Below are 10,639 nucleotides of genomic sequence, written 5' to 3' on the forward strand. Positions count from 1 at the left end.
CCGCCCGCCAGTCAGGAGCTGCCAGAGCCGCCCGCCAGTCAGGAGCCGCCAGAGCCGCCCGCCAGCCAGGACCGGCCAGAGCTGTCAGTCAGCCAGGACCGGCCAGAGCCGTCAGTCAGCCAGGACCGGCCATAGCCGTCAGTCAGCCAGGACCGGCCAGAGCCGTCAGCCAGCCATGACCTGCCAGAGCCCCTCAGTCCGGGGCTGCCCCTCAGTCCGGGGCTGCCCCTCAGTCCGGGGCTGCCCCTCCAAAAACACCTGTACACACAACTCCACAGAGTTGGGTAAAGTTGCTTTAAGTTTTTTTGAGCCCTTTGTGGAATAACTAACAGAGGAAGCTCTCTGAAATGAGATGTTCTGGTCACCCTTGGTCAGTTCAGAGTAATGACTGGAGACCTTTATGTTGATAAATGTGTCTGTTTTGTATATTGTGTATATTTGTTTGACTGTGTTGATACAGGGCTCATCTGTGAAAGAGACCCTAGTCTCAATAACAAATAGTTTGCTGATGACGGTGGTAGGCCTGATCACAGACGATAATGAGACCGCCTATAGGGAGGAGGTCAGAGACCTGGCAGTGTGGTGCCAGGACAAACAACCACTCCCTCAACGTCAGCTGACTGTGGACTACAGGAAACAGAGGGCCGAGCACGCCCCATTCACATCGACGGGGCTGTAGTGGAGCAGGTTGAGAGCTTCAAGTACCTCAGTGTCTACATCACTTAGGATCAATCATGGTCCACACACATGAATACAGTCATGAAGAAGTGTTAGGTTCTAATTCTCAGAGTAAAAAACTCTATGGACACTATGAAAGCTTAACCAAGTTTATTCTGCCCAGAGGATCAATAAGGCTGTATTAGACAAAACATGTTTCCACCACCACAAGTATATATACTCAAATTTAGGCACAACTCCTTCTCTCCAATCCTTACATATATTATGGTTTGACAGGAAGACGAAGTAATAGAGTAGTAAACCATAATTTCTCCCTTAAGATCTGACCTGAACCTCTCATTTGCCTAATCCACAGATGTCCATCCGTCTCTCGTGTAGCAATCCTGTGACTTCCTCCCATCCAACCAGCACATTCCAAAGCCATCTGGCTCCTACGGATAACCATTAACTTCTGATGTAAAAACAGTCTTTGTGACTCGTCAGATACTATACTTCTGAGTATAACAATGTTCCAAGTTTATCTCATGATCTAACAGCGGGCACGACATCACCTCTTCCCCCTCAGGAGGCTGAAAAGGTTTGGCATTTATTTATTTTTTATTTTATTTCACCTTTATTTAACCAGGTAGGCAAATTGAGAACACGTTCTCATTTACAACTGCGACCTGGCCAAGATAAAGCAAAGCAGTTCGACACATACAACAACACACAGTTACACATGGAGTAAAACAAACATACAGTCAATAATACAGTGAAAAATAAGTCTATATACAATATGAGCAAGTGAGGTGAGATAAGGGAGGTGAAGGCAAACAAAATATATAAATAAATAAAAATAGAAAAAGGCCATGGTGGCGAAGTAAATACAATATAGCAAGTAAAAATGAAAAAATAAAAAAAGTAGAGATAGTAGAGATAGAAAAAGTAGATAGAATAGAAATAATGGGGTGCAAAGGAGCAAAATAAATAAATAAATACAGTAGGTAAAGAGGTAGTTGTTTGGGCTAAATTATAGATGGGCTATGTACAGGTGCAGTAATCTATGAGCTGCTCTGACAGCTGGTGCTTAAAGCTAGTGAGGGAGATAAGTGTTTCCAGTTTCAGAGATTTTTGTAGTTCGTTCCAGTCATTGGCAGCAGAGAACTGGAAGGAGAGGCGGCCAAAGGAAGAATTTGTTTTGGGGGTGACCAGAGAGCGCGTGCTACAGGTAGGTGCTGCTATGGTGACCAGCGAGCTGAGATAAGGGGGGACTTTACCTAGCAGGGTCTTGTAGATGACCTGGAGCCAGTGGGTTTGGCGACGAGTATGAAGCGAGGGCCAGCCAACGAGAGTGTACAGGTCGCAGTGGTGGGTAGTATATGGGGCTTTGGTGACAAAACGGATGGCACTGTGATAGACTGCATCCAATTTATTGAGTAGGGTTTTGGAGGCTATTTTGTAAATGACATCACCGAAGTCGAGGATTGGTAGGATGGTCAGTTTTACAAGGGTATGTTTGGCAGCATGAGTGAAGGATGCTTTGTTGCGGAATAGGAAGCCAATTCTAGATTTAACTTTGGATTGGAGATGTTTGATGTGAGTCTGGAAGGAGAGTTTACAGTCTAACCAGACACCTAGGTATTTGTAGTTGTCCACATATTCTAAGTCAGAGCCGTCCAGAGTAGTGATGTTGGACCGGCGGGCAGGTGCAGGAAGCGATCGGTTGAAGAGCATGCATTTAGTTTTACTTGTATTTAAGAGCAAATGGAGGCCACGGAAGGAGAGTTGTATGGCATTGAAGCTCGCCTGGAGGGTTGTTAACATAGTGTCAAAAGAAGGGCCAGAAGTATACAGAATAGTGTCGTCTGCGTAGAGATGGATCAGAGAATCACCAGCAGCAAGAGCGACATCATTGATGTATACAGAGAAGAGAGTCGGTCCAAGAATTGAACCCTGTGGCACCCCCATAGAGACTGCCAGATGCCCGGACAACAGACCCTCCGATTTGACACACTGAACTCGATCAGAGAAGTAGTTGGTGAACCATGGGCATGGGCCCTCAGATCCTCAAAACGTTCTACAGCTGCATCATTGAGAGCATCTTGACTGGCTGCATCACCGCTTGGTATGACAACTGCTTGGCATCCGACCTCAAGGCCCATATAGAGGGTACTCCAGTACATCACTGGGGCCGTGCTCCCTGCCATCCAGGACCTCTATACCAGACGGTGTCAGAGGAAGGCCTTATAAATTGTCTAAAGTCACCTAAGTCATAGACTGTTCTCTCTGCTACCGCACGGCAAGCGGTACCAATGTACTATAAAAAAAAATCATTGCAAATTCTGCTGCAACTGTTTATCTATCCTGTTGCCAAGTTACTTTATTTCTAGTTATTTGTACATTCTTACCTCAATCGCCTCATACCCTGCATATCAACTCGGTACTGATACCCCGTCTATGTAGCCAAGTTATGGTTAATCATGTATCACTTTTATTATTCTGTGCTTTTATTCTTCTATTATCTTTGTCTCTGCATTGTGAGACCCAAAACAGTGTTCAGAATCCAGTGTGATTTAGCCAGTGTAAGTATCTGTGCTACATTGGGTTTTCAAGGGAGAGCATGCGTTTTTTGGCAACTTATTCCAATGGGCTGCAATACCTGAATGCAATACGCTTGATCTTCAAGTCTTCAGAGACACCCCAAACCCTGGTCCTCTGGAAGAGACAGACCCTATACACAATGAAGCTGTGGTAGAAGAATACAGAGAGGGGACGTAATCAAAGGAAGTGCTGTTCCAATCCGTGTTAAATTCTGGGTGTGAAAGCAGAGCCTTCACTCTGGTGAGCCACAGAGGACTGTATATAGTCCAGCTCTGTGACACCAGGAGTGTGAGCGTTTATTTGAGCTATTTCGTACTGTAGGTCTTAACAAAAATTGAGTGAACATCACAAGTTTGCTGATAACTGCTTTATTGAGGGAAAATGCACTTGATATGTGGTTGTCTCACCCAGCTATCTTAAGATGAATGCACTGTAAGTCACTCTGGATAAGACTTGTCTGCTAAAATGACTAAATCTAAACAACATGGTGACAACATACAGTGGCTTAGCTGCAGAGTGGAACACAAAGACCGATGACAATGCAACACTGTCTATATCTATTCATAAAAGCCCGCAAACAATTTGATGACGTTCGGATGTTATAATAACATAATCAATAGATATTTTATCATAGTTCCAATAAATTCCAAAAGAACAACAAAAAATACTGCACTATAACATCCCAAATAATATTATGCAAATATATTCAGTTATTGGTCAACATGGCATGTTCACAATAGAATTGAAGGCTATTTGGAGAATAATTCTACTAGAAATATAAAATGATTACATAAAAAAATATAATACTACTCCTTTTCAAGTAACATCCACTAGGGAGCAGCATAGTTTCAAATATGACATTTATGAATGTGTCTAGGAATGGTCTGCTCACAAAGGACACACTGGAACAAGGCAATGTAAATAAAATTTATAATTTGACATTTTGTTTTCATTTAGTCATTTTTTACACATTTGTGTTTATAAGTGTCACAATCCATCGTCTGCTGTTGCTAAATCCATCTATCAAGAGAAAGCCTTTAATGAACATTTAGAGGAATACTAATTTGACATGTTATTCATTAGGGTTAGTCTGGAAACGCTTGAGCTGAGGTAACGGAAATGTCAGCATTGCTGTACAAAAATCACGTAAATAATTCTGCCAGTCCTTTCTCCTCTATCAGTAATCATCACAGTCATAAGAACGTATTTCCCTCAACAACAACAACACATTTCCTTTTTCACTATATGTTAATTTCCCCCCTCAGAGTCTAGTCTGAGAAACCATTCTGTTGAGTGAGTTCTCTTTATAGGGCTATTGTCATTTTCATTTCCTAGTTTTGATTAAATCAAATAAGTAGACGAATACGTTTTATCCCCAGAATTTACCAACAACTTCACAGAGGAAGGAGATTGCTTCTGTTGGCCTGTACTATGTTTCCCATTATTCTAATGATATGTATTGTATTGAAATGTTGTGATACAAAGTCACTATGGCATTTTGGCTTGACCACAAAACACCACCACCCTCTTCCTGAGGTGTGACACAGTGAGAACAGATCATTGGCACCTATGTTTAGAGACCTATGGTCTCAATCTAATGTTAGTGTCACACCCTGATCAGTTTCACCTGTCCTTGTTATTGTCTCCAACTCCTCCAGGTGTTGCTTGTTATCCCTGGTGTATAAATCCCTGTGTTTCCTGTCGCTCTGTGCCAGTTTGTCTTGAATGGTCCAAGTCAACCAGCTTGGTTTTCCTGTGCGCCTGCATTTTCTATTATCTTTTACTAGTCCTCCCGGTTTCTGACCCTTGCCTGTTTTCTGGACCCTGTACCCGCCTGCCTGACCATTCTGCCTGCCCTGACCTCGAGCCTGCCTGACCATTCTGCCTGCCCTGACCTCTAGCCTGCCTGACCATTCTGCCTGCCCTGACCTCGAGCCTGCCTTACCATTCTGCCTGCCCTGACCTCGAGCCTGCCTTACCATTCTGCCTGCCCTGACCTCGAGCCTGCCTGACCATTCTGCCTGCCCTGACCTCTAGCCTGCCTGACCATTCTGCCTGCCCTGACCTCGAGCCTGCCTGACCATTCTGCCTGCCCTGACCTCGAGCCTGCCTGACCATTCTGCCTGCCCTGACCTCGAGCCTGCCTGCCACATTGTACCTCCTAGACTCTGAACTGGTTTTGACCTTTAGCCTGTCCATGACCATTCTCTTGCCTAACCCTTTTAGGATGTATTAAATATCAAAGACTCAAACCATCTGCCTCTCGTGTCTGCATCTGGGTCTCGCCTTGTGTCGTCATAGTTAGATGATTATATAATGGTAATCACTCACGCTGGAGGAGGGAGATATAAGTATGATGAGTATGAAAGGTTTATGGAATGTACTTTCAACACATTTTCTTTCCATTTCATCATAGCTTTGTCTGCTTGAAAACCTCTTTTGGCCATTTCTGGAACACTCATGACATGTTATGACATTGGCTCCATAACCAAGGAGCTTTTTTTGATGGGTTTCATCATTCTACAGTAGATGACCCCCCCCCCCCCCCCCAAACGTGTTAAGTAAGAATAGAGATGAAAATCTTTTGTGCCGGTTTCACACACAGATTCATTCTAGTCCTGAACTAAAAATCTTTCTAAAAGGAGATTCTCCATTAAACATGTTTTTAGTGCACGACTACATTGCCCTCCAATAATATTCACACCTTCGGTAAATATGAGCGAAACTGGATGTGAATTTTTTTAATTTGCTGTTTATCCTCTTGGTCCTTCATTCAAAAATATTCACATAAATCGAGCCTTTACTTGAAAAGTAAATGAAACATTTTTCTCCGAAACATGTGTGCCAATTATTGGCACCCCTGGAAATTCTTATGAGTAAAATCTAGCTGAAGTATATTCCCATTCATATTTAATGTTTTAAGTTCACCCGAGTGATTAGGAACACTTAAGTGGTAAGCCATGACTTCCTGTTTCACTGGGGTATAAATATGAGGAGACACACAGGCCAAGTTTCCTTAGTCATCCATCACTATGGGAAAGACCCGAGAATACAGTAATGGTGTACAACAGAAGGTTGTTGAGCTTCACAAATCAGGAAATGGCTATAAGAAAATATCTCAATGGTTGAAAATTCCCATTTCCACGATCAGGGCAATAATTAAGAAGTTTAAAGCAACTGGAGATGTTAACAATCGGCTTGGAAGAGGACTTGTGTCCTATATTGACCCCCCCCCCCCCCCCCCCCACGCACAGTGAGGAGGATGGTGGTCAAAAGATCTCCAAGGATCACAGCTGGAGAATTGCAGATGTTAGTTGTGTCAGATTCCCTTTGTCTGATAATACAGGCTAGTTCTCTCAAAGCAACACATGTCTCAGCACCCCTGTGCCATAGAGCGCTACTGTCATCGTATTTCCTGTGATACAAAATATCACAGGAGACAGTAGTGGCTGTAACCCCTTACACCAGCATGGTTGAGTTGTTTGTGGCAGGTAGGACTCATGCTCCCATAGTCACTGGAATATCAAAACGGTTGTTGTGAGAGCACGTGCTTCTCTTGTCCTTTGCATCCAGCCAGGGACAGGGTTCAAATCCACAGCTTAGCAGTTAAAGCCTGTACAATGGAATGTGGGTGATGACACATTTTCCACTCCGCACAATGGCTAGTAGTGACAATGAGGTGCATTTTCACTGAATTTGCACATAAACCAATACATGAAATAGGCTTGAGTTTAGCAGGCAGACATGATCAGGCTCTATACCAAATGACACAGTAATTTATGCGGAACAAAATCGCCTCGTTGGATTTTAAACATTAAAATGTGACTCAGAAAGACCAGCTGCTATTGCTCATAACAGATTAAATTCATATGAAAATATTTTAATCAGAGACAACATTCAGGAAAATAGACAATAATTCTACGATAGAAACTAAAATGTTGCGGCATGAATCTGTTAATCAATTTGAGGAATTCCAGTGGAAACATTTTTCCTGTGGCTCAATTGGTAGAGCATGACGTTTGTGGGGTTATGGGTTTGATTCCCACTGGGGACTAGTATGAAAATGTAACTACTCGCTACTGTAAGTCGATCTGGATAAGAGTGTCGATTACATGACGTAAATGTACATTTTCTCATTTCAGTTTGATGTTTCTCTGAATTTTCTTGTTTCAGCAAATTGTTGATCTGGATCTCAATGTTTTCAGGGGCAACGGGTGTAGTCTTGTTTGACAATCTTCTTCAGCAACCAAATAGCTCACTTGTACAATATATCCTGCACACACACACACACACACACACACACACACACACACACACACACACACACACACACACACACACACACACACACACACACACACACACACACACACACACACACACACACACACACACACACACACACACACACACACACACACACACATACACACATACACACACACACACACACTTCAGACATCTGCAAGATGCCAGTCCAGGAATCCACTCATTTCTGTACTACTCAGATACTTTTGCTACTCTTCCAGATAGATTTTTATAAGTTACTCAATCTTATCATTGCTATGTGGATGACACTCAACCACTCGCTGTTGGCTGAGCTCCTCACTCCTGCCATCAAACCAGTGCAACTTATCCAGAACACCGCAGCCCGCCTGGCGTTCTACCTTCCAAAGTTCTCCCATGTCACCCCTCTCCTCCGCACACTCCACTGGCTTCCAGTCAAAGCTCGCATCCACTACAAGACCATGGTACTTGTCTACAGAGCAGCAACAGGAACTGTCCCTCCCGATCTTCAGGCTCTGCTCAAACCCTACACACCAAGTACTCTGTTCTGCCACCTCAGGTCTCTTGGCTCTCCCACCCCTACGGGAGGACAGTTCCTCTCAGCTCAGTCAAAACTCGTCTCTGTCCTGGCACCACAATGGAGGAACCAGCTTCCCCCTGAAGCTAGGACAGTAGATTCCCTGTCTATCTTCTGAAAACATCTGAAACCCCCTACCTCTTAAAAATTCCACAGCCCCCCCCCCTCCCCGTACACCCCCATCACCCCTCTCACCACCCAACATGTGTTTTGCCCTTTCATAAATTCACACTTGAGGGATATTCACCACGTCACTTACAGAACTGAGGGGAGGACAGAGAGTGGTTGTGTAACATTGGAGTCCATTAACAAAGTGCCTTTTGTAAGGGAGTATGGGAGGAAATCATATGGGAGGAAATCATATGGGTTCTATCTCAAATGGCCCACTATTATCTATTTAGTGCACTACATTTGACCAGGGCTCAAAGGCTCACAAGTAGTGCACTATGTAGGGAATAGGATGCCATTTGGGACACAGATTTAGAGTAATAAAGAAGCATGGGGGAGTAGCTATTGTTAGTGCCCTGGTGACATTCACCAGTGATTGGCTGGGGCATCACTTCGCTGGGGTCAGTCATCGTTTAATGTGAGGGTTGTGTGAGGAGTTTACTTGTTGCTTCAGACAACAATGAGGTCATTTTGAGAAAGTGTCGTGGACGGGGTGCAACGCATTCACACATACATCATACATACTTTGACAATGGACCGTCTCATTTTACATGTCCAGGGGCTGGCAGTCTACATGAAGATGATGTCATCAGGGTTTTTGTTGTTTTGTTTTGCTAGAAAACATGTGAGTCATGAGTCAAACTGAGACAGACTGAGTCAAACTGAGACAGACTGAGTCAAACTGAGACAGACTGAGTCATCCATTGAAACAATTTAATTTATTTCACATCTGATATACAGTACCAGTCAAAAGTTTGCAAACACCTACTCCTTCCAGAGCTTGTATTTACAGTGGCTTGCGAAAGTATTCACCCCCTCTTGGCATTTTTCCTATTTTGTTGCCTTATAACCTGGAAGTAAAATAGATTTTTTGGGGGGGGGGTTGTATCATTTGATTTACACAATATGCCTACCACTCTGAAAATGTAAAATATGTTTTATTGTGAAACAAACAAGAAATAAGACAAAAAAACGGAAAACTTGAGCGTGCATAACTGTTCACCCCCCCCCCAAAGTCAATACTTTGTAGAGCTACCAGTCTCTTGGGGTATGTCTCTGTAAGCTTGGCACATTTAGCCACTGGGATTTTTGCCCATTCTTCAGGGCAAAACTGCTCCAGATCCTTCAAGTTGGATGGGCTCCGCTGGTGTACAGCAATCTTTAAGTCATTCCACAGATTTTCAATTGGATTGAGGTCTGGGCTTTGACTAGGCCATTCCAAGACATTTAAATGTTTCCCCTTAAACCACTCAAGTGTTGCTTTAGCAGTATGCTTGGGGTCATTGTCCTGCTGTTAGGTGAACCTCCGTCCCAGTCTCAAATCTCTGGAAGACTGAAACAGCATTCCCTCAAGAATTTCCTCATATTTAGAGCCATCCATCATTCCTTCAATTCTGACCAGTTTCCCAGTCCCTGCCGATGAAAAACATCCCCACAGGGATGAGGTCCTCGGGGTGATGAGAGGTGTTGGGTTTGCGCCAGACATAGCGTTTTCCTTGATGGCCAAAAATATAAATTTTTGTCTCATCTGACCAGAGTACCTTCTTCCATATGTTTGGGGAGTCTCCCAGCTGCCTTTCGGCGAACACCAAACGTGTTTGCTATTTTTTTCTTTAAGAAATGGCTTTTTTTCTGGCCACTCTTCCGTAAAGCCCAGCTCTGTAGAATGTTCGGCTTAAAGTGGTCTTATGGACAGATACTCCAATCTCTGCTGTGGAGCTTTGCAGCTCCTTCAGGGTTATCGTTGGTCTCTTTGTTGCCTCTGATTTATGCCTTCCTTGACTGGTCCGTGAGTTTTGGTGGGCGGCCCTCTCTTGACAGGTTTGTTGTGGTGCCATATTCTTTAAATTCTTTTATGATGGATTTAATGGTGCCCCGTGGGATGTTCAAAGTTTCTGATATTTTTTTATAATCCAACCCTGATCTGTACTTCTCCACAACTTTGTCCCTGACCTGTTTGGAGAGCTCCTTGGTCTTCATGGTGCCGCTTGCTTGGTGGTGCCCCTTGCTTAGTGGTGTTGCAGACTCTCGGGCCTTTCAGAACAGGTGTATATATACTGAGATCATGTGATAGATCATGTGACACTTAAATTGCACACAGGTGGACTTTAACTAATTATGTGACTTCTGAAGGTAATTGGTTGCACCAGATCTTAATTAGGGGCTTCATAGCAAAGGGGGTGAATATAAATGCATGCACCACTTTTCTTTTTTCTTTTTTTCAAACAAGTAATTTTTTTCATTTCACTTCACCAATTTGGACAATTTTGTGTATGTCCATTACATGAAATCCAAATAAAAATCTATTTAAATTACAGGTTGGAATGCAAAAAAATATCCAGGGGGATA

Source organism: Salvelinus fontinalis, chromosome 20 (genome assembly GCF_029448725.1).
Source record: "Salvelinus fontinalis isolate EN_2023a chromosome 20, ASM2944872v1, whole genome shotgun sequence".
In the NCBI taxonomy this organism is placed as follows: Eukaryota; Metazoa; Chordata; class Actinopteri; order Salmoniformes; family Salmonidae; genus Salvelinus; species Salvelinus fontinalis.